Source organism: Lissotriton vulgaris, chromosome 1_1 (genome assembly GCF_964263255.1).
Source record: "Lissotriton vulgaris chromosome 1_1, aLisVul1.2, whole genome shotgun sequence".
Classification (NCBI taxonomy): Eukaryota; Metazoa; Chordata; class Amphibia; order Caudata; family Salamandridae; genus Lissotriton; species Lissotriton vulgaris.
Genome location: NC_141685.1, coordinates 200,832,050 through 200,856,368, shown reverse-complemented (window position 1 = coordinate 200,856,368; position 24,319 = coordinate 200,832,050). Strand labels below are relative to the sequence as shown.

The window sequence follows — 24,319 nt, the reverse complement described above, 5'->3', positions numbered from 1 at the left end:
AGGTTGGTGGTTCAAGCCCACGCAGGGACGTATCCTTTTGTCTGCATGAAACACAGATACGTACCTTTGCTCTTACCTGCGTGCGATCCTTTCCCTGAATAGTTCAATCCTCAGCGTTCTCACTGCACCTGCCGTCAATTTCAATAATTAGGATAGAAAACAAAAGGCCAAGCCCTGTAATACAACCGTAGGCATATAAGGAGAGGAAAATAAGTCAAAAGGCCCACAGCATTTGTTCATCTGGCATCGAAGGCTGCAAGTGCATGGACCTCGTGGCGCAACGGTAGCGCGTCTGACTCCAGATCAGAAGGTTGCGTGTTCAAATCACGTCGGGGTCACTGCTTACCATTTTATTCCCCACTGAGTTCATATATATCATTTCGAAAACAAAGTCAAATGAAAGCAACCTTGCATTGGCCGGGAATCGAACCCGGGCCTCCCGCGTGGCAGGCGAGAATTCTACCACTGAACCACCAATGCTTCACATGGTGTGTACACAGGCAGAGCTCTGTCCAAGACAGTGGTCAGGTTCACACACTTAAATTGTACACATATGAACAAAGGATGCGCAGCAGACATGATAACGCCAATGTTTCACATGATGATGGCAAGAATCAGATGCAGGAGACTATAAGTAATAATGTCTTTGCATTTGCTGAGGTCACTGGCTTGGTACTAGAGTTGTGGTTATCAGGGCATGATGGCAGGCTGCTCCTGACAGAAGTGGCTCACAGAATGCACCCGCCAGATCACCAGCACTATTGTGTTTCAGATCATGTCACTGAACTCTCCTCCTGGAAAATCCTTCCCACTGGCTTTGCCAGATTCTGTGTCCTCCCCAAAATGCTGGGGTGATACGGACAGAGTTCTGCGTCCTGCGCCCCTTTACGTGTCCCTAACGCTCTCCCAACGCGCCCTGGTCGGGCTTAGATCACTGGAGCCTCTGGAGATCAAGAACTCCGGAAGCCTAGGGTCAGGCCTATTGCAGAGGCATCTTGTGCCTGGCCATTCCGGGATTGTTGTGTTTCAGGGCCTAGCCATCAATACTCCTGGGATTTCTTTCCATGAGAACCCTCATGTCCCTGTCCTCCCACAAGCCCGAGCTTTTATGTAAAATAAAGTGTGCTCTGTGGGTCTTCCCCTATGTGCTCTCTGCCTAATCTCTTTCTCCCAAGCTGAGCTCTGCAGGTAAATGTATCTATCTGACTGAGGGGCTAGGGAGGGCCTTTCCCAGCAGTCTTACAAGCCAAGAGTTCAGAGAAAGCACCTGCTCTGGGAAGGAGACTCTGCTCACAGAGAAGACAAGTCCAACATAACACAGTGAAGATGGGATGGGCAACACACACGCCTCACGGGCTGGTAGCACGCAAACAGAGGAGCAGGGAGCAACGCTAAGCAGGCAAAGAGAAAAGTCATGTATGAGTCTCATGCACTGTGACCGGTAGTAATACTGGCTCTAACACCATTAGACAGTAGTTTACACATCATAAATTACAACAGTAACAAGACACTAAGCAAATGACAAATGCTGTATGGCATAAAGACGCCTTATATAATACAAGCTCCAGGCAGGCGCACACATGTCAAGACACATATTGAGTCTCTGGAAAGGTATACAGTCAATAGTCTCTGTGGCGATATCGGTTAGCGCGTTCGGCTGTTAACCGAAAGGTTGGTGGTTCAAGCCCAACCAGGGACGTTTCCTTTTGTCTGCATGAAACACAGATACGTACCTTTGCTCTTTCCTGCGTGCGATCCTTTCCCTGAATAGTTCAATCCTCAGCGTTCTCACTGCACCTGCAGTCAATTTCAATAATTAGGATAGAAAACAAAAGGCCAAGCCCTGTAATACAACCGTAGGCATATAAGCAGAGGACAATAAGTCAAAAGGCCCACAGCATTTGTTCATCTGGCATCGAAGGCTGCAAGTGTAAGGACCTCGTGGCGCAACGGTAGCGTGTCTGACTCCAGATCAGAAGGTTGCGTGTTCAAAGCACGTCGGGGTCACTGCTTACCATTTTATTCCCCACTGAGTTCATATATATCATTTCGAAAACAAAGTCAAAAGAAAGCAACCTTGCATTGGCCGGGAATCGAACCCGGGCCTCCCGTGTGGCAGGCGAGAATTCTACCACTGAACCACCAATGCTTCACATGGTGTGTCCAAGACAGTGGGCAGGTTCACACACTTAAATTGTACACATATGAACAAAGGGTGCGCAGCAGACATGATAACGCCAACGTTTCACATGATGATGGCAAGAATCAGATGCAGGAGACTATAAGTAATAATGTCTTTGCATTTGCTGAGGTCACTGGCTTGGTACTAGAGTTGTGGTTATCAGGGCATGATGGCAGGCTGCTCCTGACAGAAGTGGCTCACAGAATGCACCCGCCAGATCACCAGCACTATTGTGTTTCAGATCATGTCACTGAACTCTCCTCCTGGAAAATCCTTCCCACTGGCTTTGCCAGATTCTGTGTCCTCCCCAAAATGCTGGGGTGAAACGGGCAGAGTTCTGCGCCCTGCGCCCCTTTACGTGTCCCTAACGCTCTCCCAACGCGCCCTGGTCGGGCACAGCCCTGGTCGGGCTTAGATCACTGGAGCCTCTGGAGATCAAGAACTCCGGAAGCCTAGGGTCAGGCCTATTGCAGAGGCATCTTGTGCCTGGTCATTCCGGGATTGTTGTGTTTCAGGGCCTAGCCATCAATACTCCTGGGATTTCTTTCCATGAGAACCCTCATGTCCCTGTCCTCCCACAAGCCCGAGCTTTTATGTAAAATAAAGTGTGCTCTGTGGGCCTTCCCCTATGTGCTCTCTGCCTAATCTCTTTCTCCCAAGCTGAGCTCTGCAGGTAAATGTATCTATCTGACTGAGGGGCTAGGGAGGGCCTTTCCCAGCAGTCTTACAAGCCAAGAGTTCAGAGAAAGCACCTGCTCTGGGAAGGAGACTCTGCTTACAGAGAAGACAAGTCCAACATAACACAGTGAAGATGGGATGGGCAAGACACACGCCTCACGGGCTGGTAGCACGCAAACAGAGGAGCAGGGAGCTACGCTAAGCAGGCAAAGAGAAAAGTCATGTATGAGTCTCATGCACTGTGACCGGTAGTAATACTGGCTCTAACACCATTAGACAGTAGTCTACACATCATAAATTACAACAGTAACAAGACACTAAGCAAATGACAAATGCTGTATGGCATAAAGACGCCTTATATAATACAAGCTCCAGGCAGGCGCACACATGTCAAGACATATATTGAGTCTCAGGAAATGTATACAGTGAATAGTTTCTGTGGCGCAATCGGTTAGCGTGTTCGGCTGTTATCCGAAAGGTTGGTGGTTCAAGCCCACCCAGGGACATATCCTTTTGTCTGCATGAAACACAGATACGTACCTTTGCTCTTTCCTGCGTGCGATCCTTTCCCTGAATAGTTCAATCCTCAGCGTTCTCACTGCACCTGCCGTCAATTTCCATAATCAGGATAGAAAACAAAAGGCCAAGCCCTGTAATACAACCGTAGGCATATAAGCAGAGGAAAATAAGTCAAAAGGCCCACAGCATTTGTTCATCTGGCATCGAAGGCTGCAAGTGTAAGGACCTCGTGGCGCAACGGTAGCGCGTCTGACTCCAGATCAGAAGGTTGCGTGTTCAAATCACGTCGGGGTCACTGCTTACCATTTTATTCCCCACTGAGTTCATATATATCATTTCGAAAACAAAGTCAAAAGAAAGCAACCTTGCATTGGCCGGGAATCGAACCCGGGCCTCCCGCGTGGCAGGCGAGAATTCTACCACTGAACCACCAATGCTTCACATGGTGTGTTCACAGGCAGAGCTCTGTCCAAGACAGTGGTCAGGTTCACACACTTAAATTGTACACATATGAACAAAGGGTGCGCAGCAGACATGATAACACCAACGTTTCACATGATGATGGCAAGAATCAGATGCAGGAGACTATAAGTAATAATGTCTTTGCATTTGCTGAGGTCACTGGCTTGGTACTAGAGTTGTGGTTATCAGGGCATGATGGCAGGCTGCTCCTGACAGAAGTGGCTCACAGAATGCACCCGCCAGATCACCAGCACTATTGTGTTTCAGATCATGTCACTGAACTCTCCTCCTGGAAAATCCTTCCTACTGGCTTTGCCAGATTCTGTGTCCTCCCCAAAATGCTGGGGTGAAACGGGCAGAGTTCTGCGCCCTGCGCCCCTTTACGTGTCCCTAACGCTCTCCCAACGCGCCCTGGTCGGGCACAGCCCTGGTCGGGCTTGGATCATTGGAGCCTCTGGAGATCAAGAACTCCGGAAGCCTAGGGTCAGGCCTATTGCAGAGGCATCTTGTGCCTGGCCATTCCGGGATTGTTGTGTTTCAGGGCCTAGCCATCAATACTCCTGGGATTTCTTTCCATGAGAACCCTCATGTCCCTGTCCTCCCACAAGCCCGAGCTTTTATGTAAAATAAAGTGTGCTCTGTGGGCCTTCCCCTATGTGCTCTCTGCCTAATCTCTTTCTCCCAAGCTGAGCTCTGCAGGTAAATGTATCTATCTGACTGAGGGGCTAGGGAGGGCCTTTCCCAGCAGTCTTACAAGCCAAGAGTTCCGAGAAAGCACCTGCTCTGGGAAGGAGACTCTGCTCACAGAGAAGACAAGTCCAACATAACACAGTGAAGATGGGATGGGCAAGACACACGCCTCACAGGCTGGTAGCACGCAAACAGAGGAGCAGGGAGCTACGCTAAGCAGGCAAAGAGAAAAGTCATGTATGAGTCTCATGCACTGTGACCGGTAGTAATACTGGCTCTAACACCATTAGACAGTAGTCTACACATCATAAATTACAACAGTAACAAGACACTAAGCAAATGACAAATGCTGTATGGCATAAAGACGCCTTATATAATACAAGGTCCAGGCAGGCGCACACATGTCAAGACATATATTGAGTCTCAGGAAATGTATGCAGTCAATAGTCTCTGTGGCGCAATCGGTTAGCACGTTCGGCTGTTAACCGAAAGGTTGGTGGTTCAAGCCCACCCAGGGGCGTATCCTTTTGTCTGCATGAAACACAGATACGTACCTTTGCTCTTTCCTGCGTGCGATCCTTTCCCTGAATAGTTCAATCCTCAGCGTTCTCACTGCACCTGCCGTCAATTTCAATAATTAGGATAGAAAACAAAAGGCCAAGCCCTGTAATACAACCGTAGGCATATAAGCAGAGGAAAATAAGTCAAAAGGCCCACAGCATTTGTTCATCTGGCATCGAAGGCTGCAAGTCTAAGGACCTCGTGGCGCAACGGTAGCGCGTCTGACTCCAGATCAGAAGGTTGCGTGTTCAAATCACGTCGGGGTCACTGCTTACCATTTTATTCCCCACTGAGTTCATATATATCATTTCGAAAACAAAGTCAAAAGAAAGCAACCTTGCATTGGCCGGGAATCGAACCCGGGCCTCCCGCGTGGCAGGCGAGAATTCTACCACTGAACCACCAATGCTTCACATGGTGTGTACACAAGCAGAGCTCTGTCCAAGACAGTGGTCAGGTTCACACACTTAAATTGTACACATATGAACAAAGGATGCGCAGCAGACATGATAACGCCAATGTTTCACATGATGATGGCAAGAATCAGATGCAGGAGACTATAAGTAATAATGTCTTTGCATTTGCTGAGGTCACTGGCTTGGTACTAGAGTTGTGGTTATCAGGGCATGATGGCAGGCTGCTCCTGACAGAAGTGGCTCACAGAATGCACCCGCCAGATCACCAGCACTATTGTGTTTCAGATCATGTCACTGAACTCTCCTCCTGGAAAATCCTTCCCACTGGCTTTGCCAGATTCTGTGTCCTCCCCAAAATGCTGGGGTGATACGGACAGAGTTCTGCGCCCTGCGCCTCTTTACGTGTCCCTAACGCTCTCCCAACGCGCCCTGGTCGGGCACAGCCCTGGTCGGGCTTAGATCACTGGAGCCTCTGGAGATCAAGAACTCCGGAAGCCTAGGGTCAGGCCTATTGCAGAGGCATCTTGTGCCTGGCCATTCCGGGATTGTTGTGTTTCAGGGCCTAGCCATCAATACTCCTGGGATTTCTTTCCATGAGAACCCTCATGTCCCTGTCCTCCCACAAGCCCGAGCTTTTATGTAAAATAAAGTGTGCTCTGTGGGTCTTCCCCTATGTGCTCTCTGCCTAATCTCTTTCTCCCAAGCTGAGCTCTGCAGGTAAATGTATCTATCTGACTGAGGGGCTAGGGAGGGCCTTTCCCAGCAGTCTTACAAGCCAAGAGTTCAGAGAAAGCACCTGCTCTGGGAAGGAGACTCTGCTCACAGAGAAGACAAGTCCAACATAACACAGTGAAGATGGGATGGGCAACACACACGCCTCACGGGCTGGTAGCACGCAAACAGAGGAGCAGGGAGCAACGCTAAGCAGGCAAAGAGAAAAGTCATGTATGAGTCTCATGCACTGTGACCGGTAGTAATACTGGCTCTAACACCATTAGACAGTAGTTTACACATCATAAATTACAACAGTAACAAGACACTAAGCAAATGACAAACGCTGTAAGGCATAAAGACGCCTTATATAATACAAGCTCCAGGCAGGCGCACACATGTCAAGACACATATTGAGTCTCAGGAAAGGTATACAGTCAATAGTCTCTGTGGCGATATCGGTTAGCGCGTTCGGCTGTTAACCGAAAGGTTGGTGGTTCAAGCCCACCCAGGGACGTTTCCTTTTGTCTGCATGAAACACAGATACGTACCTTTGCTCTTTCCTGCGTGCGATCCTTTCCCTGAATAGTTCAATCCTCAGCGTTCTCACTGCACCTGCAGTCAATTTCAATAATTAGGATAGAAAACAAAAGGCCAAGCCCTGTAATACAACCGTAGGCATATAAGCAGAGGAAAATAAGTCAAAAGGCCCACAGCATTTGTTCATCTGGCATCGAAGGCTGCAAGTGTAAGGACCTCGTGGCGCAACGGTAGCGCGTCTGACTCCAGATCAGAAGGTTGCGTGTTCAAATCACGTCGGGGTCACTGCTTACCATTTTATTCCCCACTGAGTTCATATATATCATTTCGAAAACAAAGTCAAAAGAAAGCAACCTTGCATTGCCCGGGAATCGAACCCGGGCCTCCCGCGTGGCAGGCGAGAATTCTACCACTGAACCACCAATGCTTCACATGGTGTGTTCACAGGCAGAGCTCTGTCCAAGACAGTGGTCAGGTTCACACACTTAAATTGTACACATATGAACAAAGGGTGCGCAGCAGACATGATAACGCCAACGTTTCACATGATGATGGCAAGAATCAGATGCAGGAGACTATAAGTAATAATGTCTTTGCATTTGCTGAGGTCACTGGCTTGGTACTAGAGTTGTGGTTATCAGGGCATGATGGCAGGCTGCTCCTGACAGAAGTGGCTCACAGAATGCACCCGCCAGATCACCAGCACTATTGTGTTTCAGATCATGTCACTGAACTCTCCTCCTGGAAAATCCTTCCCACTGGCTTTGCCAGATTCTGTGTCCTCCCCAAAATGCTGGGGTGAAACGGGCAGAGTTCTGCGCCCTGCGCCCCTTTACCTGTCCCTAACGCTCTCCCAACGCGCCCTGGTCGGGCACAGCCCTGGTCGGGCTTAGATCACTGGAGCCTCTAGAGATCAAGAACTCCGGAAGCCTAGGGTCAGGCCTATTGCAGAGGCATCTTGTGCCTGACCATTCCGGGATTGTTGTGTTTCAGGGCCTAGCCATCAATACTCCTGGGATTTCTTTCCATGAGAACCCTCATGTCCCTGTCCTCCCACAAGCCCGAGCTTTTATGTAAAATAAAGTGTGCTCTGTGGGCCTTCCCCTATGTGCTCTCTGCCTAATCTCTTTCTCCCAAGCTGAGCTCTGCAGGTAAATGTATCTATCTGACTGAGGGGCTAGGGAGGGCCTTTCCCAGCAGTCTTACAAGCCAAGAGTTCAGAGAAAGCACCTGCTCTGGGAAGGAGACTCTGCTCACAGAGAAGACAAGTCCAACATAACACAGTGAAGATGGGATGGGCAACACACACGCCTCACGGGCTGGTAGCACGCAAACAGAGGAGCAGGGAGCAACGCTAAGCAGGCAAAGAGAAAAGTCATGTATGAGTCTCATGCACTGTGACCGGTAGTAATACTGGCTCTAACACCATTAGACAGTAGTTTACACATCATAAATTACAACAGTAACAAGACACTAAGCAAATGACAAATGCTGTATGGCATAAAGACGCCTTATATAATACAAGCTCCAGGCAGGCGCACACATGTCAAGACACATATTGAGTCTCAGGAAAGGTATACAGTCAATAGTCTCTGTGGCGATATCGGTTAGCGCGTTCGGCTGTTAACCGAAAGGTTGGTGGTTCAAGCCCACCCAGGGACGTTTCCTTTTGTCTGCATGAAACACAGATACGTACCTTTGCTCTTTCCTGCGTGCGATCCTTTCCCTGAATAGTTCAATCCTCAGCGTTCTCACTGCACCTGCAGTCAATTTCAATAATTAGGATAGAAAACAAAAGGCCAAGCCCTGTAATACAACCGTAGGCATATAAGCAGAGGAAAATAAGTCAAAAGGCCCACAGCATTTGTTCATCTGGCATCGAAGGCTGCAAGTGTAAGGACCTCGTGGCGCAACGGTAGCGCGTCTGACTCCAGATCAGAAGGTTGCGTGTTCAAATCACGTCGGGGTCACTGCTTACCATTTTATTCCCCACTGAGTTCATATATATCATTTCGAAAACAAAGTCAAAAGAAAGCAACCTTGCATTGCCCGGGAATCGAACCCGGGCCTCCCGCGTGGCAGGCGAGAATTCTACCACTGAACCACCAATGCTTCACATGGTGTGTTCACAGGCAGAGCTCTGTCCAAGACAGTGGTCAGGTTCACACACTTAAATTGTACACATATGAACAAAGGGTGCGCAGCAGACATGATAACGCCAACGTTTCACATGATGATGGCAAGAATCAGATGCAGGAGACTATAAGTAATAATGTCTTTGCATTTGCTGAGGTCACTGGCTTGGTACTAGAGTTGTGGTTATCAGGGCATGATGGCAGGCTGCTCCTGACAGAAGTGGCTCACAGAATGCACCCGCCAGATCACCAGCACTATTGTGTTTCAGATCATGTCACTGAACTCTCCTCCTGGAAAATCCTTCCCACTGGCTTTGCCAGATTCTGTGTCCTCCCCAAAATGCTGGGGTGAAACGGGCAGAGTTCTGCGCCCTGCGCCCCTTTACCTGTCCCTAACGCTCTCCCAACGCGCCCTGGTCGGGCACAGCCCTGGTCGGGCTTAGATCACTGGAGCCTCTGGAGATCAAGAACTCCGGAAGCCTAGGGTCAGGCCTATTGCAGAGGCATCTTGTGCCTGACCATTCCGGGATTGTTGTGTTTCAGGGCCTAGCCATCAATACTCCTGGGATTTCTTTCCATGAGAACCCTCATGTCCCTGTCCTCCCACAAGCCCGAGCTTTTATGTAAAATAAAGTGTGCTCTGTGGGCCTTCCCCTATGTGCTCTCTGCCTAATCTCTTTCTCCCAAGCTGAGCTCTGCAGGTAAATGTATCTATCTGACTGAGGGGCTAGGGAGGGCCTTTCCCAGCAGTCTTACAAGCCAAGAGTTCAGAGAAAGCACCTGCTCTGGGAAGGAGACTCTGCTCACAGAGAAGACAAGTCCAACATAACACAGTGAAGATGGGATGGGCAAGACACACGCCTCACGGGCTGGTAGCACGCAAACAGAGGAGCAGGGAGCTACGCTAAGCAGGCAAAGAGAAAAGTCATGTATGAGTCTCATGCACTGTGACCGGTAGTAATACTGGCTCTAACACCATTAGACAGTAGTCTACACATCATAAATTACAACAGTAACAAGACACTAAGCAAATGACAAATGCTGTATGGCATAAAGACGCCTTATATAATACAAGCTCCAGGCAGGCGCACACATGTCAAGACATATATTGAGTCTCAGGAAATGTATACAGTGAATAGTCTCTGTGGCGCAATCGGTTAGCGTGTTCGGCTGTTATCCGAAAGGTTGGTGGTTCAAGCCCACCCAGGGACGTATCCTTTTGTCTGCATGAAACACAGATACGTACCTTTGCTCTTTCCTGCGTGCGATCCTTTCCCTGAATAGTTCAATCCTCAGCGTTCTCACTGCACCTGCCGTCAATTTCCATAATCAGGATAGAAAACAAAAGGCCAAGCCCTGTAATACAACCGTAGGCATATAAGCAGAGGAAAATAAGTCAAAAGGCCCACAGCATTTGTTCATCTGGCATCGAAGGCTGCAAGTGTAAGGACCTCGTGGCGCAACGGTAGCGCGTCTGACTCCAGATCAGAAGGTTGCGTGTTTAAATCACGTCGGGGTCACTGCTTACCATTTTATTCCCCACTGAGTTCATATATATCATTTCGAAAACAAAGTCAAAAGAAAGCAACCTTGCATTGGCCGGGAATCGAGCCCGGGCCTCCCGCGTGGCAGGCGAGAATTCTACCACTGAACCACCAATGCTTCACATGGTGTGTTCACAGGCAGAGCTCTGTCCAAGACAGTGGTCAGGTTCACACACTTAAATTGTACACATATGAACAAAGTGTGCGCAGCAGACATGATAACGCCAATGTTTCACATGATGATGGCAAGAATCAGATGCAGGAGACTATAAGTAATAATGTCTTTCATTTGCTGAGGTCACTGGCTTGGTACTAGAGTTGTGGTTATCAGGGCATGATGGCAGGCTGCTCCTGACAGAAGTGGCTCACAGAATGCACCCGCCAGATCACCAGCACTATTGTGTTTCAGATCATGTCACTGAACTCTCCTCCTGGAAAATCCTTCCCACTGGCTTTGCCAGATTCTGTGTCCTCCCCAAAATGCTGGGGTGATACGGACAGAGTTCTGCGCCCTGCGCCCCTTTACGTGTCCCTAACGCTCTCCCAACGCGCCCTGGTCGGGCACAGCCCTGGTCGGGCTTAGATCACTGGAGCCTCTGGAGATCAAGAACTCCGGAAGCCTAGGGTCAGGCCTATTGCAGAGGCATCTTGTGCCTGGCCATTCCGGGATTGTTGTGTTTCAGGGCCTAGCCATCAATACTCCTGGGATTTCTTTCCATGAGAACCCTCATGTCCCTGTCCTCCCACAAGCCCGAGCTTTTATGTAAAATAAAGTGTGCTCTGTGGGTCTTCCCCTATGTGCTCTCTGCCTAATCTCTTTCTCCCAAGCTGAGCTCTGCAGGTAAATGTATCTATCTGACTGAGGGGCTAGGGAGGGCCTTTCCCAGCAGTCTTACAAGCCAAGAGTTCAGAGAAAGCACCTGCTCTGGGAAGGAGACTCTGCTCACAGAGAAGACAAGTCCAACATAACACAGTGAAGATGGGATGGGCAACACACACGCCTCACGGGCTGGTAGCACGCAAACAGAGGAGCAGGGAGCAACGCTAAGCAGGCAAAGAGAAAAGTCATGTATGAGTCTCATGCACTGTGACCGGTAGTAATACTGGCTCTAACACCATTAGACAGTAGTTTACACATCATAAATTACAACAGTAACAAGACACTAAGCAAATGACAAATGCTGTATGGCATAAAGACGCCTTATATAATACAAGCTCCAGGCAGGCGCACACATGTCAAGACACATATTGAGTCTCAGGAAAGGTATACAGTCAATAGTCTCTGTGGCGATATCGGTTAGCGCGTTCGGCTGTTAACCGAAAGGTTGGTGGTTCAAGCCCAACCAGGGACGTTTCCTTTTGTCTGCATGAAACACAGATACGTACCTTTGCTCTTTCCTGCGTGCGATCCTTTCCCTGAATAGTTCAATCCTCAGCGTTCTCACTGCACCTGCAGTCAATTTCAATAATTAGGATAGAAAACAAAAGGCCAAGCCCTGTAATACAACCGTAGGCATATAAGCAGAGGACAATAAGTCAAAAGGCCCACAGCATTTGTTCATCTGGCATCGAAGGCTGCAAGTGTAAGGACCTCGTGGCGCAACGGTAGCGCGTCTGACTCCAGATCAGAAGGTTGCGTGTTCAAAGCACGTCGGGGTCACTGCTTACCATTTTATTCCCCACTGAGTTCATATATATCATTTCGAAAACAAAGTCAAAAGAAAGCAACCTTGCATTGGCCGGGAATCGAACCCGGGCCTCCCGTGTGGCAGGCGAGAATTCTACCACTGAACCACCAATGCTTCACATGGTGTGTCCAAGACAGTGGGCAGGTTCACACACTTAAATTGTACACATATGAACAAAGGGTGCGCAGCAGACATGATAACGCCAACGTTTCACATGATGATGGCAAGAATCAGATGCAGGAGACTATAAGTAATAATGTCTTTGCATTTGCTGAGGTCACTGGCTTGGTACTAGAGTTGTGGTTATCAGGGCATGATGGCAGGCTGCTCCTGACAGAAGTGGCTCACAGAATGCACCCGCCAGATCACCAGCACTATTGTGTTTCAGATCATGTCACTGAACTCTCCTCCTGGAAAATCCTTCCCACTGGCTTTGCCAGATTCTGTGTCCTCCCCAAAATGCTGGGGTGAAACGGGCAGAGTTCTGCGCCCTGCGCCCCTTTACGTGTCCCTAAAGCTCTCCCAACGCGCCCTGGTCGGGCACAGCCCTGGTCGGGCTTAGATCACTGGAGCCTCTGGAGATCAAGAACTCCGGAAGCCTAGGGTCAGGCCTATTGCAGAGGCATCTTGTGCCTGGCCATTCCGGGATTGTTGTGTTTCAGGGCCTAGCCATCAATACTCCTGGGATTTCTTTCCATGAGAACCCTCATGTCCCTGTCCTCCCACAAGCCCGAGCTTTTATGTAAAATAAAGTGTGCTCTGTGGGCCTTCCCCTATGTGCTCTCTGCCTAATCTCTTTCTCCCAAGCTGAGCTCTGCAGGTAAATGTATCTATCTGACTGAGGGGCTAGGGAGGGCCTTTCCCAGCAGTCTTACAAGCCAAGAGTTCAGAGAAAGCACCTGCTCTGGGAAGGAGACTCTGCTTACAGAGAAGACAAGTCCAACATAACACAGTGAAGATGGGATGGGCAAGACACACGCCTCACGGGCTGGTAGCACGCAAACAGAGGAGCAGGGAGCTACGCTAAGCAGGCAAAGAGAAAAGTCATGTATGAGTCTCATGCACTGTGACCGGTAGTAATACTGGCTCTAACACCATTAGACAGTAGTCTACACATCATAAATTACAACAGTAACAAGACACTAAGCAAATGACAAATGCTGTATGGCATAAAGACGCCTTATATAATACAAGCTCCAGGCAGGCGCACACATGTCAAGACATATATTGAGTCTCAGGAAATGTATACAGTGAATAGTTTCTGTGGCGCAATCGGTTAGCGTGTTCGGCTGTTATCCGAAAGGTTGGTGGTTCAAGCCCACCCAGGGACATATCCTTTTGTCTACATGAAACACAGATACGTACCTTTGCTCTTTCCTGCGTGCGATCCTTTCCCTGAATAGTTCAATCCTCAGCGTTCTCACTGCACCTGCCGTCAATTTCCATAATCAGGATAGAAAACTAAAGGCCAAGCCCTGTAATACAACCGTAGGCATATAAGCAGAGGAAAATAAGTCAAAAGGCCCACAGCATTTGTTCATCTGGCATCGAAGGCTGCAAGTGTAAGGACCTCGTGGCGCAACGGTAGCGCGTCTGACTCCAGATCAGAAGGTTGCGTGTTCAAATCACGTCGGGGTCACTGCTTACCATTTTATTCCCCACTGAGTTCATATATATCATTTCGAAAACAAAGTCAAAAGAAAGCAACCTTGCATTGGCCGGGAATCGAACCCGGGCCTCCCGCGTGGCAGGCGAGAATTCTACCACTGAACCACCAATGCTTCACATGGTGTGTTCACAGGCAGAGCTCTGTCCAAGACAGTGGTCAGGTTCACACACTTAAATTGTACACATATGAACAAAGGGTGCGCAGCAGACATGATAACACCAACGTTTCACATGATGATGGCAAGAATCAGATGCAGGAGACTATAAGTAATAATGTCTTTGCATTTGCTGAGGTCACTGGCTTGGTACTAGAGTTGTGGTTATCAGGGCATGATGGCAGGCTGCTCCTGACAGAAGTGGCTCACAGAATGCACCCGCCAGATCACCAGCACTATTGTGTTTCAGATCATGTCACTGAACTCTCCTCCTGGAAAATCCTTCCTACTGGCTTTGCCAGATTCTGTGTCCTCCCCAAAATGCTGGGGTGAAACGGGCAGAGTTCTGCGCCCTGCACCCCTTTACGTGTCCCTAACGCTCTCCCAACGCGCCCTGGTCGGGCACAGCCCTGGTCGGGCTTGGATCATTGGAGCCTCTGGAGATCAAGAACTCCGGAAGCCTAGGGTCAGGCCTATTGCAGAGGCATCTTGTGCCTGGCCATTCCGGGATTGTTGTGTTTCAGGGCCTAGCCATCAATACTCCTGGGATTTCTTTCCATGAGAACCCTCATGTCCCTGTCCTCCCACAAGCCCGAGCTTTTATGTAAAATAAAGTGTGCTCTGTGGGCCTTCCCCTATGTGCTCTCTGCCTAATCTCTTTCTCCCAAGCTGAGCTCTGCAGGTAAATGTATCTATCTGACTGAGGGGCTAGGGAGGGCCTTTCCCAGCAGTCTTACAAGCCAAGAGTTCCGAGAAAGCACCTGCTCTGGGAAGGAGACTCTGCTCACAGAGAAGACAAGTCCAACATAACACAGTGAAGATGGGATGGGCAAGACACACGCCTCACAGGCTGGTAGCACGCAAACAGAGGAGCAGGGAGCTACGCTAAGCAGGCAAAGAGAAAAGTCATGTATGAGTCTCATGCACTGTGACCGGTAGTAATACTGGCTCTAACACCATTAGACAGTAGTCTACACATCATAAATTACAACAGTAACAAGACACTAAGCAAATGACAAATGCTGTATGGCATAAAGACGCCTTATATAATACAAGGTCCAGGCAGGCGCACACATGTCAAGACATATATTGAGTCTCAGGAAATGTATGCAGTCAATAGTCTCTGTGGCGCAATCGGTTAGCACGTTCGGCTGTTAACCGAAAGGTTGGTGGTTCAAGCCCACCCAGGGGCGTATCCTTTTGTCTGCATGAAACACAGATACGTACCTTTGCTCTTTCCTGCGTGCGATCCTTTCCCTGAATAGTTCAATCCTCAGCGTTCTCACTGCACCTGCAGTCAATTTCAATAATTAGGATAGAAAACAAAAGGCCAAGCCCTGTAATACAACCGTAGGCATATAAGCAGAGGAAAATAAGTCAAAAGGCCCACAGCATTTGTTCATCTGGCATCGAAGGCTGCAAGTGTAAGGACCTCGTGGCGCAACGGTAGCGCGTCTGACTCCAGATCAGAAGGTTGCGTGTTCAAATCACGTCGGGGTCACTGCTTACCATTTTATTCCCCACTGAGTTCATATATATCATTTCGAAAACAAAGTCAAAAGAAAGCAACCTTGCATTGCCCGGGAATCGAACCCGGGCCTCCCGCGTGGCAGGCGAGAATTCTACCACTGAACCACCAATGCTTCACATGGTGTGTTCACAGGCAGAGCTCTGTCCAAGACAGTGGTCAGGTTCACACACTTAAATTGTACACATATGAACAAAGGGTGCGCAGCAGACATGATAACGCCAACGTTTCACATGATGATGGCAAGAATCAGATGCAGGAGACTATAAGTAATAATGTCTTTGCATTTGCTGAGGTCACTGGCTTGGTACTAGAGTTGTGGTTATCAGGGCATGATGGCAGGCTGCTCCTGACAGAAGTGGCTCACAGAATGCACCCGCCAGATCACCAGCACTATTGTGTTTCAGATCATGTCACTGAACTCTCCTCCTGGAAAATCCTTCCCACTGGCTTTGCCAGATTCTGTGTCCTCCCCAAAATGCTGGGGTGAAACGGGCAGAGTTCTGCGCCCTGCGCCCCTTTACCTGTCCCTAACGCTCTCCCAACGCGCCCTGGTCGGGCACAGCCCTGGTCGGGCTTAGATCACTGGAGCCTCTAGAGATCAAGAACTCCGGAAGCCTAGGGTCAGGCCTATTGCAGAGGCATCTTGTGCCTGACCATTCCGGGATTGTTGTGTTTCAGGGCCTAGCCATCAATACTCCTGGGATTTCTTTCCATGAGAACCCTCATGTCCCTGTCCTCCCACAAGCCCGAGCTTTTATGTAAAATAAAGTGTGCTCTGTGGGCCTTCCCCTATGTGCTCTCTGCCTAATCTCTTTCTCCCAAGCTGAGCTCTGCAGGTAAATGTATCTATCTGACTGAGGGGCTAGGGAGGGCCTTTCCCAGCAGTCTTACAAGCCAAGAGTTCAGAGAAAGCACCTGCTCTGGGAAGGAGACTCTGCTCACAGAGAAGACAAGTCCAACATAACACAGTGAAGATGGGATGGGCAACACACACGCCTCACGGGCTGGTAGCACGCAAACAGAGGAGCAGGGAGCAACGCTAAGCAGGCAAAGAGAAAAGTCATGTATGAGTCTCATGCACTGTGACCGGTAGTAATACTGGCTCTAACACCATTAGACAGTAGTTTACACATCATAAATTACAACAGTAACAAGACACTAAGCAAATGACAAATGCTGTATGGCATAAAGACGCCTTATATAATACAAGCTCCAGGCAGGCGCACACATGTCAAGACACATATTGAGTCTCAGGAAAGGTATACAGTCAATAGTCTCTGTGGCGATATCGGTTAGCGCGTTCGGCTGTTAACCGAAAGGTTGGTGGTTCAAGCCCACCCAGGGACGTTTCCTTTTGTCTGCATGAAACACAGATACGTACCTTTGCTCTTTCCTGCGTGCGATCCTTTCCCTGAATAGTTCAATCCTCAGCGTTCTCACTGCACCTGCAGTCAATTTCAATAATTAGGATAGAAAACAAAAGGCCAAGCCCTGTAATACAACCGTAGGCATATAAGCAGAGGAAAATAAGTCAAAAGGCCCACAGCATTTGTTCATCTGGCATCGAAGGCTGCAAGTGTAAGGACCTCGTGGCGCAACGGTAGCGCGTCTGACTCCAGATCAGAAGGTTGCGTGTTCAAATCACGTCAGGGTCACTGCTTACCATTTTATTCCCCACTGAGTTCATATATATCATTTCGAAAACAAAGTCAAAAGAAAGCAACCTTGCATTGCCCGGGAATCGAACCCGGGCCTCCCGCGTGGCAGGCGAGAATTCTACCACTGAACCACCAATGCTTCACATGGTGTGTTCACAGGCAGAGCTCTGTCCAAGACAGTGGTCAGGTTCACACACTTAAATTGTACACATATGAACAAAGGGTGCGCAGCAGACATGATAACGCCAACGTTTCACATGATGATGGCAAGAATCAGATGCAGGAGACTATAAGTAATAATGTCTTTGCATTTGCTGAGGTCACTGGCTTGGTACTAGAGTTGTGGTTATCAGGGCATGATGGCAGGCTGCTCCTGACAGAAGTGGCTCACAGAATGCACCCGCCAGATCACCAGCACTATTGTGTTTCAGATCATGTCACTGAACTCTCCTCCTGGAAAATCCTTCCCACTGGCTTTGCCAGATTCTGTGTCCTCCCCAAAATGCTGGGGTGAAACGGGCAGAGTTCTGCGCCCTGCGCCCCTTTACCTGTCCCTAACCCTCTCCCAACGCGCCCTGGTCGGGCACAGCCCTGGTCGGGCTTAGATCACTGGAGCCTCTGGAGATCAAGAACTCCGGAAGCCTAGGGTCAGGCCTATTGCAGAGGCATCTTGTGCCTGACCATTCCGGGATTGTTGTGTTTCAGGGCCTAGCCATCAATACTCCTGGGATTTCTTTCCATGAGAACCCTCATGTCCCTGTCCTCCCACAAGCCCGAGCTTTTATGTAAAATAAAGTGTGCTCTGTGGGCCTTCCCCTATGTGCTCTCTGCCTAATCTCTTTCTCCCAAGCTGAGCTCTGCAGGTAAATGTATCTATCTGACTGAGGGGCTAGGGAGGGCCTTTCCCAGCAGTCTTACAAGCCAAGAGTTCAGAGAAAGCACCTGCTCTGGGAAGGAGACTCTGCTCACAGAGAAGACAAGTCCAACATAACACAGTGAAGATGGGATGGGCAAGACACACGCCTCACGGGCTGGTAGCACGCAAACAGAGGAGCAGGGAGCTACGCTAAGCAGGCAAAGAGAAAAGTCATGTATGAGTCTCATGCACTGTGACCGGTAGTAATACTGGCTCTAACACCATTAGACAGTAGTCTACACATCATAAATTACAACAGTAACAAGACACTAAGCAAATGACAAATGCTGTATGGCATAAAGACGCCTTATATAATACAAGCTCCAGGCAGGCGCACACATGTCAAGACATATATTGAGTCTCAGGAAATGTATACAGTGAATAGTCTCTGTGGCGCAATCGGTTAGCGTGTTCGGCTGTTATCCGAAAGGTTGGTGGTTCAAGCCCACCCAGGGACGTATCCTTTTGTCTGCATGAAACACAGATACGTACCTTTGCTCTTTCCTGCGTGCGATCCTTTCCCTGAATAGTTCAATCCTCAGCGTTCTCACTGCACCTGCCGTCAATTTCCATAATCAGGATAGAAAACAAAAGGCCAAGCCCTGTAATACAACCGTAGGCATATAAGCAGAGGAAAATAAGTCAAAAGGCCCACAGCATTTGTTCATCTGGCATCGAAGGCTGCAAGTGTAAGGACCTCGTGGCGCAACGGTAGCGCGTCTGACTCCAGATCAGAAGGTTGCGTGTTTAAATCACGTCGGGGTCACTGCTTACCATTTTATTCCCCACTGAGTTCATATATATCATTTCGAAAACAAAGTCAAAAGAAAGCAACCTTGCATTGGCCGGGAATCGAGCCCGGGCCTCCCGCGTGGCAGGCGAGAATTCTACCACTGAACCACCAATGCTTCACATGGTGTGTTCACAGGCAGAGCTCTGTCCAAGACAGTGGTCAGGTTCACACACTTAAATTGTACACATATGAACAAAGTGTGCGCAGCAGACATGATAACGCCAATGTTTCACATGATGATGGCAAGAATCAGATGCAGGAGACTATAAGTAATAATGTCTTTCATTTGCTGAGGTCACTGGCTTGGTACTAGAGTTGTGGTTATCAGGGCATGATGGCAGGCTGCTCCTGACAGAAGTGGCTCACAGAATGCACCCGCCAGATCACCAGCACTATTGTGTTTCAGATCATGTCACTGAACTCTCCTCCTGGAAAATCCTTCCCACTGGCTTTGCCAGATTCTGTGTCCTCCCCAAAATGCTGGGGTGATACGGACAGAGTTCTGCGCCCTGCGCCCCTTTACGTGTCCCTAACGCTCTCCCAACGCGCCCTGGTCGGGCACAGCCCTGGTCGGGCTTAGATCACTGGAGCCTCTGGAGATCAAGAACTCCGGAAGCCTAGGGTCAGGCCTATTGCAGAGGCATCTTGTGCCTGGCCATTCCGGGATTGTTGTGTTTCAGGGCCTAGCCATCAATACTCCTGGGATTTCTTTCCATGAGAACCCTCATGTCCCTGTCCTCCCACAAGCCCGAGCTTTTATGTAAAATAAAGTGTGCTCTGTGGGTCTTCCCCTATGTGCTCTCTGCCTAATCTCTTTCTCCCAAGCTGAGCTCTGCAGGTAAATGTATCTATCTGACTGAGGGGCTAGGGAGGGCCTTTCCCAGCAGTCTTACAAGCCAAGAGTTCAGAGAAAGCACCTGCTCTGGGAAGGAGACTCTGCTCACAGAGAAGACAAGTCCAACATAACACAGTGAAGATGGGATGGGCAACACACACGCCTCACGGGCTGGTAGCACGCAAACAGAGGAGCAGGGAGCAACGCTAAGCAGGCAAAGAGAAAAGTCATGTATGAGTCTCATGCACTGTGACCGGTAGTAATACTGGCTCTAACACCATTAGACAGTAGTTTACACATCATAAATTACAACAGTAACAAGACACTAAGCAAATGACAAATGCTGTATGGCATAAAGACGCCTTATATAATACAAGCTCCAGGCAGGCGCACACATGTCAAGACACATATTGAGTCTCAGGAAAGGTATACAGTCAATAGTCTCTGTGGCGATATCGGTTAGCGCGTTCGGCTGTTAACCGAAAGGTTGGTGGTTCAAGCCCACCCAGGGACGTTTCCTTTTGTCTGCATGAAACACAGATACGTACCTTTGCTCTTTCCTGCGTGCGATCCTTTCCCTGAATAGTTCAATCCTCAGCGTTCTCACTGCACCTGCAGTCAATTTCAATAATTAGGATAGAAAACAAAAGGCCAAGCCCTGTAATACAACCGTAGGCATATAAGCAGAGGAAAATAAGTCAAAAGGCCCACAGCATTTGTTCATCTGGCATCGAAGGCTGCAAGTGTAAGGACCTCGTGGCGCAACGGTAGCGCGTCTGACTCCAGATCAGAAGGTTGCGTGTTCAAATCACGTCAGGGTCACTGCTTACCATTTTATTCCCCACTGAGTTCATATATATCATTTCGAAAACAAAGTCAAAAGAAAGCAACCTTGCATTGCCCGGGAATCGAACCCGGGCCTCCCGCGTGGCAGGCGAGAATTCTACCACTGAACCACCAATGCTTCACATGGTGTGTTCACAGGCAGAGCTCTGTCCAAGACAGTGGTCAGGTTCACACACTTAAATTGTACACATATGAACAAAGGGTGCGCAGCAGACATGATAACGCCAACGTTTCACATGATGATGGCAAGAATCAGATGCAGGAGACTATAAGTAATAATGTCTTTGCATTTGCTGAGGTCACTGGCTTGGTACTAGAGTTGTGGTTATCAGGGCATGATGGCAGGCTGCTCCTGACAGAAGTGGCTCACAGAATGCACCCGCCAGATCACCAGCACTATTGTGTTTCAGATCATGTCACTGAACTCTCCTCCTGGAAAATCCTTCCCACTGGCTTTGCCAGATTCTGTGTCCTCCCCAAAATGCTGGGGTGAAACGGGCAGAGTTCTGCGCCCTGCGCCCCTTTACCTGTCCCTAACCCTCTCCCAACGCGCCCTGGTCGGGCACAGCCCTGGTCGGGCTTAGATCACTGGAGCCTCTGGAGATCAAGAACTCCGGAAGCCTAGGGTCAGGCCTATTGCAGAGGCATCTTGTGCCTGACCATTCCGGGATTGTTGTGTTTCAGGGCCTAGCCATCAATACTCCTGGGATTTCTTTCCATGAGAACCCTCATGTCCCTGTCCTCCCACAAGCCCGAGCTTTTATGTAAAATAAAGTGTGCTCTGTGGGCCTTCCCCTATGTGCTCTCTGCCTAATCTCTTTCTCCCAAGCTGAGCTCTGCAGGTAAATGTATCTATCTGACTGAGGGGCTAGGGAGGGCCTTTCCCAGCAGTCTTACAAGCCAAGAGTTCAGAGAAAGCACCTGCTCTGGGAAGGAGACTCTGCTCACAGAGAAGACAAGTCCAACATAACACAGTGAAGATGGGATGGGCAAGACACACGCCTCACGGGCTGGTAGCACGCAAACAGAGGAGCAGGGAGCTACGCTAAGCAGGCAAAGAGAAAAGTCATGTATGAGTCTCATGCACTGTGACCGGTAGTAATACTGGCTCTAACACCATTAGACAGTAGTCTACACATCATAAATTACAACAGTAACAAGACACTAAGCAAATGACAAATGCTGTATGGCATAAAGACGCCTTATATAATACAAGCTCCAGGCAGGCGCACACATGTCAAGACATATATTGAGTCTCAGGAAATGTATACAGTGAATAGTCTCTGTGGCGCAATCGGTTAGCGTGTTCGGCTGTTATCCGAAAGGTTGGTGGTTCAAGCCCACCCAGGGACGTATCCTTTTGTCTGCATGAAACACAGATACGTACCTTTGCTCTTTCCTGCGTGCGATCCTTTCCCTGAATAGTTCAATCCTCAGCGTTCTCACTGCACCTGCCGTCAATTTCCATAATCAGGATAGAAAACAAAAGGCCAAGCCCTGTAATACAACCGTAGGCATATAAGCAGAGGAAAATAAGTCAAAAGGCCCACAGCATTTGTTCATCTGGCATCGAAGGCTGCAAGTGTAAGGACCTCGTGGCGCAACGGTAGCGCGTCTGACTCCAGATCAGAAGGTTGCGTGTTTAAATCACGTCGGGGTCACTGCTTACCATTTTATTCCCCACTGAGTTCATATATATCATTTCGAAAACAAAGTCAAAAGAAAGCAACCTTGCATTGGCCGGGAATCGAGCCCGGGCCTCCCGCGTGGCAGGCGAGAATTCTACCACTGAACCACCAATGCTTCACATGGTGTGTTCACAGGCAGAGCTCTGTCCAAGACAGTGGTCAGGTTCACACACTTAAATTGTACACATATGAACAAAGTGTGCGCAGCAGACATGATAACGCCAATGTTTCACATGATGATGGCAAGAATCAGATGCAGGAGACTATAAGTAATAATGTCTTTCATTTGCTGAGGTCACTGGCTTGGTACTAGAGTTGTGGTTATCAGGGCATGATGGCAGGCTGCTCCTGACAGAAGTGGCTCACAGAATGCACCCGCCAGATCACCAGCACTATTGTGTTTCAGATCATGTCACTGAACTCTCCTCCTGGAAAATCCTTCCCACTGGCTTTGCCAGATTCTGTGTCCTCCCCAAAATGCTGGGGTGATACGGACAGAGTTCTGCGCCCTGCGCCCCTTTACGTGTCCCTAACGCTCTCCCAACGCGCCCTGGTCGGGCACAGCCCTGGTCGGGCTTAGATCACTGGAGCCTCTGGAGATCAAGAACTCCGGAAGCCTAGGGTCAGGCCTATTGCAGAGGCATCTTGTGCCTGGCCATTCCGGGATTGTTGTGTTTCAGGGCCTAGCCATCAATACTCCTGGGATTTCTTTCCATGAGAACCCTCATGTCCCTGTCCTCCCACAAGCCCGAGCTTTTATGTAAAATAAAGTGTGCTCTGTGGGTCTTCCCCTATGTGCTCTCTGCCTAATCTCTTTCTCCCAAGCTGAGCTCTGCAGGTAAATGTATCTATCTGACTGAGGGGCTAGGGAGGGCCTTTCCCAGCAGTCTTACAAGCCAAGAGTTCAGAGAAAGCACCTGCTCTGGGAAGGAGACTCTGCTCACAGAGAAGACAAGTCCAACATAACACAGTGAAGATGGGATGGGCAACACACACGCCTCACGGGCTGGTAGCACGCAAACAGAGGAGCAGGGAGCAACGCTAAGCAGGCAAAGAGAAAAGTCATGTATGAGTCTCATGCACTGTGACCGGTAGTAATACTGGCTCTAACACCATTAGACAGTAGTTTACACATCATAAATTACAACAGTAACAAGACACTAAGCAAATGACAAATGCTGTATGGCATAAAGACGCCTTATATAATACAAGCTCCAGGCAGGCGCACACATGTCAAGACACATATTGAGTCTCAGGAAAGGTATACAGTCAATAGTCTCTGTGGCGATATCGGTTAGCGCGTTCGGCTGTTAACCGAAAGGTTGGTGGTTCAAGCCCACCCAGGGACGTTTCCTTTTGTCTGCATGAAACACAGATACGTACCTTTGCTCTTTCCTGCGTGCGATCCTTTCCCTGAATAGTTCAATCCTCAGCGTTCTCACTGCACCTGCAGTCAATTTCAATAATTAGGATAGAAAACAAAAGGCCAAGCCCTGTAATACAACCGTAGGCATATAAGCAGAGGAAAATAAGTCAAAAGGCCCACAGCATTTGTTCATCTGGCATCGAAGGCTGCAAGTGTAAGGACCTCGTGGCGCAACGGTAGCGCGTCTGACTCCAGATCAGAAGGTTGCGTGTTCAAATCACGTCGGGGTCACTGCTTACCATTTTATTCCCCACTGAGTTCATATATATCATTTCGAAAACAAAGTCAAAAGAAAGCAACCTTGCATTGCCCGGGAATCGAACCCGGGCCTCCCGCGTGGCAGGCGAGAATTCTACCACTGAACCACCAATGCTTCACATGGTGTGTTCACAGGCAGAGCTCTGTCCAAGACAGTGGTCAGGTTCACACACTTAAATTGTACACATATGAACAAAGGGTGCGCAGCAGACATGATAACGCCAACGTTTCACATGATGATGGCAAGAATCAGATGCAGGAGACTATAAGTAATAATGTCTTTGCATTTGCTGAGGTCACTGGCTTGGTACTAGAGTTGTGGTTATCAGGGCATGATGGCAGGCTGCTCCTGACAGAAGTGGCTCACAGAATGCACCCGCCAGATCACCAGCACTATTGTGTTTCAGATCATGTCACTG

The 24,319-nt window shown here is 49.1% G+C and overlaps 43 non-coding genes across 43 annotated transcripts in view; 28 read left to right on the top strand and 15 right to left on the bottom strand.

Annotated features, from left to right (window-relative positions):
- The window catches only part of TRNAN-GUU (transfer RNA asparagine (anticodon GUU)), a 74-nt gene extending 44 nt beyond the window's left edge, over window positions 1–30 (top strand). Inside the window, exon 1 of the tRNA in view lies at window positions 1–30. This exon is cut by the window's left edge and continues 44 nt beyond it. This is a non-coding gene — a tRNA (tRNA-Asn).
- Window positions 31–266: 236 nt separating this feature from the next.
- Window positions 267–338, top strand: TRNAW-CCA (transfer RNA tryptophan (anticodon CCA)). Its single transcript has one exon. It is a non-coding gene; the product is annotated as a tRNA-Trp (tRNA).
- Window positions 339–409: 71 nt separating this feature from the next.
- Window positions 410–480, bottom strand: TRNAG-GCC (transfer RNA glycine (anticodon GCC)). Its single transcript has one exon. It is a non-coding gene; the product is annotated as a tRNA-Gly (tRNA).
- A 1,455-nt stretch (window positions 481–1,935) lies between these two features.
- TRNAW-CCA (transfer RNA tryptophan (anticodon CCA)) lies at window positions 1,936–2,007 on the top strand. Its single transcript has one exon. It is a non-coding gene; the product is annotated as a tRNA-Trp (tRNA).
- A 71-nt stretch (window positions 2,008–2,078) lies between these two features.
- On the bottom strand, window positions 2,079–2,149 carry TRNAG-GCC (transfer RNA glycine (anticodon GCC)). The gene has a single exon. It is a non-coding gene; the product is annotated as a tRNA-Gly (tRNA).
- Window positions 2,150–3,292: 1,143 nt separating this feature from the next.
- On the top strand, window positions 3,293–3,366 carry TRNAN-GUU (transfer RNA asparagine (anticodon GUU)). The gene has a single exon. It is a non-coding gene; the product is annotated as a tRNA-Asn (tRNA).
- A 236-nt stretch (window positions 3,367–3,602) lies between these two features.
- TRNAW-CCA (transfer RNA tryptophan (anticodon CCA)) lies at window positions 3,603–3,674 on the top strand. The gene has a single exon. It is a non-coding gene; the product is annotated as a tRNA-Trp (tRNA).
- Window positions 3,675–3,745: 71 nt separating this feature from the next.
- On the bottom strand, window positions 3,746–3,816 carry TRNAG-GCC (transfer RNA glycine (anticodon GCC)). Its single transcript has one exon. It is a non-coding gene; the product is annotated as a tRNA-Gly (tRNA).
- A 1,161-nt stretch (window positions 3,817–4,977) lies between these two features.
- On the top strand, window positions 4,978–5,051 carry TRNAN-GUU (transfer RNA asparagine (anticodon GUU)). The gene has a single exon. It is a non-coding gene; the product is annotated as a tRNA-Asn (tRNA).
- A 236-nt stretch (window positions 5,052–5,287) lies between these two features.
- On the top strand, window positions 5,288–5,359 carry TRNAW-CCA (transfer RNA tryptophan (anticodon CCA)). The gene has a single exon. It is a non-coding gene; the product is annotated as a tRNA-Trp (tRNA).
- A 71-nt stretch (window positions 5,360–5,430) lies between these two features.
- TRNAG-GCC (transfer RNA glycine (anticodon GCC)) lies at window positions 5,431–5,501 on the bottom strand. The gene has a single exon. It is a non-coding gene; the product is annotated as a tRNA-Gly (tRNA).
- Window positions 5,502–6,662: 1,161 nt separating this feature from the next.
- Window positions 6,663–6,736, top strand: TRNAN-GUU (transfer RNA asparagine (anticodon GUU)). Its single transcript has one exon. It is a non-coding gene; the product is annotated as a tRNA-Asn (tRNA).
- Window positions 6,737–6,972: 236 nt separating this feature from the next.
- TRNAW-CCA (transfer RNA tryptophan (anticodon CCA)) lies at window positions 6,973–7,044 on the top strand. The gene has a single exon. It is a non-coding gene; the product is annotated as a tRNA-Trp (tRNA).
- Window positions 7,045–7,115: 71 nt separating this feature from the next.
- On the bottom strand, window positions 7,116–7,186 carry TRNAG-GCC (transfer RNA glycine (anticodon GCC)). Its single transcript has one exon. It is a non-coding gene; the product is annotated as a tRNA-Gly (tRNA).
- Window positions 7,187–8,347: 1,161 nt separating this feature from the next.
- Window positions 8,348–8,421, top strand: TRNAN-GUU (transfer RNA asparagine (anticodon GUU)). The gene has a single exon. It is a non-coding gene; the product is annotated as a tRNA-Asn (tRNA).
- Window positions 8,422–8,657: 236 nt separating this feature from the next.
- TRNAW-CCA (transfer RNA tryptophan (anticodon CCA)) lies at window positions 8,658–8,729 on the top strand. Its single transcript has one exon. It is a non-coding gene; the product is annotated as a tRNA-Trp (tRNA).
- Window positions 8,730–8,800: 71 nt separating this feature from the next.
- Window positions 8,801–8,871, bottom strand: TRNAG-GCC (transfer RNA glycine (anticodon GCC)). The gene has a single exon. It is a non-coding gene; the product is annotated as a tRNA-Gly (tRNA).
- A 1,161-nt stretch (window positions 8,872–10,032) lies between these two features.
- On the top strand, window positions 10,033–10,106 carry TRNAN-GUU (transfer RNA asparagine (anticodon GUU)). Its single transcript has one exon. It is a non-coding gene; the product is annotated as a tRNA-Asn (tRNA).
- A 236-nt stretch (window positions 10,107–10,342) lies between these two features.
- Window positions 10,343–10,414, top strand: TRNAW-CCA (transfer RNA tryptophan (anticodon CCA)). Its single transcript has one exon. It is a non-coding gene; the product is annotated as a tRNA-Trp (tRNA).
- A 71-nt stretch (window positions 10,415–10,485) lies between these two features.
- Window positions 10,486–10,556, bottom strand: TRNAG-GCC (transfer RNA glycine (anticodon GCC)). Its single transcript has one exon. It is a non-coding gene; the product is annotated as a tRNA-Gly (tRNA).
- A 1,470-nt stretch (window positions 10,557–12,026) lies between these two features.
- TRNAW-CCA (transfer RNA tryptophan (anticodon CCA)) lies at window positions 12,027–12,098 on the top strand. Its single transcript has one exon. It is a non-coding gene; the product is annotated as a tRNA-Trp (tRNA).
- A 71-nt stretch (window positions 12,099–12,169) lies between these two features.
- Window positions 12,170–12,240, bottom strand: TRNAG-GCC (transfer RNA glycine (anticodon GCC)). Its single transcript has one exon. It is a non-coding gene; the product is annotated as a tRNA-Gly (tRNA).
- A 1,143-nt stretch (window positions 12,241–13,383) lies between these two features.
- On the top strand, window positions 13,384–13,457 carry TRNAN-GUU (transfer RNA asparagine (anticodon GUU)). The gene has a single exon. It is a non-coding gene; the product is annotated as a tRNA-Asn (tRNA).
- A 236-nt stretch (window positions 13,458–13,693) lies between these two features.
- On the top strand, window positions 13,694–13,765 carry TRNAW-CCA (transfer RNA tryptophan (anticodon CCA)). Its single transcript has one exon. It is a non-coding gene; the product is annotated as a tRNA-Trp (tRNA).
- A 71-nt stretch (window positions 13,766–13,836) lies between these two features.
- TRNAG-GCC (transfer RNA glycine (anticodon GCC)) lies at window positions 13,837–13,907 on the bottom strand. Its single transcript has one exon. It is a non-coding gene; the product is annotated as a tRNA-Gly (tRNA).
- Window positions 13,908–15,068: 1,161 nt separating this feature from the next.
- On the top strand, window positions 15,069–15,142 carry TRNAN-GUU (transfer RNA asparagine (anticodon GUU)). Its single transcript has one exon. It is a non-coding gene; the product is annotated as a tRNA-Asn (tRNA).
- A 236-nt stretch (window positions 15,143–15,378) lies between these two features.
- Window positions 15,379–15,450, top strand: TRNAW-CCA (transfer RNA tryptophan (anticodon CCA)). Its single transcript has one exon. It is a non-coding gene; the product is annotated as a tRNA-Trp (tRNA).
- A 71-nt stretch (window positions 15,451–15,521) lies between these two features.
- On the bottom strand, window positions 15,522–15,592 carry TRNAG-GCC (transfer RNA glycine (anticodon GCC)). Its single transcript has one exon. It is a non-coding gene; the product is annotated as a tRNA-Gly (tRNA).
- A 1,161-nt stretch (window positions 15,593–16,753) lies between these two features.
- Window positions 16,754–16,827, top strand: TRNAN-GUU (transfer RNA asparagine (anticodon GUU)). Its single transcript has one exon. It is a non-coding gene; the product is annotated as a tRNA-Asn (tRNA).
- Window positions 16,828–17,063: 236 nt separating this feature from the next.
- Window positions 17,064–17,135, top strand: TRNAW-CCA (transfer RNA tryptophan (anticodon CCA)). Its single transcript has one exon. It is a non-coding gene; the product is annotated as a tRNA-Trp (tRNA).
- Window positions 17,136–17,206: 71 nt separating this feature from the next.
- TRNAG-GCC (transfer RNA glycine (anticodon GCC)) lies at window positions 17,207–17,277 on the bottom strand. The gene has a single exon. It is a non-coding gene; the product is annotated as a tRNA-Gly (tRNA).
- Window positions 17,278–18,438: 1,161 nt separating this feature from the next.
- Window positions 18,439–18,512, top strand: TRNAN-GUU (transfer RNA asparagine (anticodon GUU)). Its single transcript has one exon. It is a non-coding gene; the product is annotated as a tRNA-Asn (tRNA).
- A 236-nt stretch (window positions 18,513–18,748) lies between these two features.
- TRNAW-CCA (transfer RNA tryptophan (anticodon CCA)) lies at window positions 18,749–18,820 on the top strand. The gene has a single exon. It is a non-coding gene; the product is annotated as a tRNA-Trp (tRNA).
- A 71-nt stretch (window positions 18,821–18,891) lies between these two features.
- On the bottom strand, window positions 18,892–18,962 carry TRNAG-GCC (transfer RNA glycine (anticodon GCC)). Its single transcript has one exon. It is a non-coding gene; the product is annotated as a tRNA-Gly (tRNA).
- A 1,160-nt stretch (window positions 18,963–20,122) lies between these two features.
- On the top strand, window positions 20,123–20,196 carry TRNAN-GUU (transfer RNA asparagine (anticodon GUU)). The gene has a single exon. It is a non-coding gene; the product is annotated as a tRNA-Asn (tRNA).
- Window positions 20,197–20,432: 236 nt separating this feature from the next.
- Window positions 20,433–20,504, top strand: TRNAW-CCA (transfer RNA tryptophan (anticodon CCA)). Its single transcript has one exon. It is a non-coding gene; the product is annotated as a tRNA-Trp (tRNA).
- Window positions 20,505–20,575: 71 nt separating this feature from the next.
- TRNAG-GCC (transfer RNA glycine (anticodon GCC)) lies at window positions 20,576–20,646 on the bottom strand. Its single transcript has one exon. It is a non-coding gene; the product is annotated as a tRNA-Gly (tRNA).
- A 1,161-nt stretch (window positions 20,647–21,807) lies between these two features.
- On the top strand, window positions 21,808–21,881 carry TRNAN-GUU (transfer RNA asparagine (anticodon GUU)). The gene has a single exon. It is a non-coding gene; the product is annotated as a tRNA-Asn (tRNA).
- A 236-nt stretch (window positions 21,882–22,117) lies between these two features.
- On the top strand, window positions 22,118–22,189 carry TRNAW-CCA (transfer RNA tryptophan (anticodon CCA)). Its single transcript has one exon. It is a non-coding gene; the product is annotated as a tRNA-Trp (tRNA).
- A 71-nt stretch (window positions 22,190–22,260) lies between these two features.
- Window positions 22,261–22,331, bottom strand: TRNAG-GCC (transfer RNA glycine (anticodon GCC)). Its single transcript has one exon. It is a non-coding gene; the product is annotated as a tRNA-Gly (tRNA).
- Window positions 22,332–23,491: 1,160 nt separating this feature from the next.
- Window positions 23,492–23,565, top strand: TRNAN-GUU (transfer RNA asparagine (anticodon GUU)). Its single transcript has one exon. It is a non-coding gene; the product is annotated as a tRNA-Asn (tRNA).
- A 236-nt stretch (window positions 23,566–23,801) lies between these two features.
- TRNAW-CCA (transfer RNA tryptophan (anticodon CCA)) lies at window positions 23,802–23,873 on the top strand. The gene has a single exon. It is a non-coding gene; the product is annotated as a tRNA-Trp (tRNA).
- A 71-nt stretch (window positions 23,874–23,944) lies between these two features.
- Window positions 23,945–24,015, bottom strand: TRNAG-GCC (transfer RNA glycine (anticodon GCC)). The gene has a single exon. It is a non-coding gene; the product is annotated as a tRNA-Gly (tRNA).
- Between the last annotated feature and the right edge of the window lie 304 nt (window positions 24,016–24,319).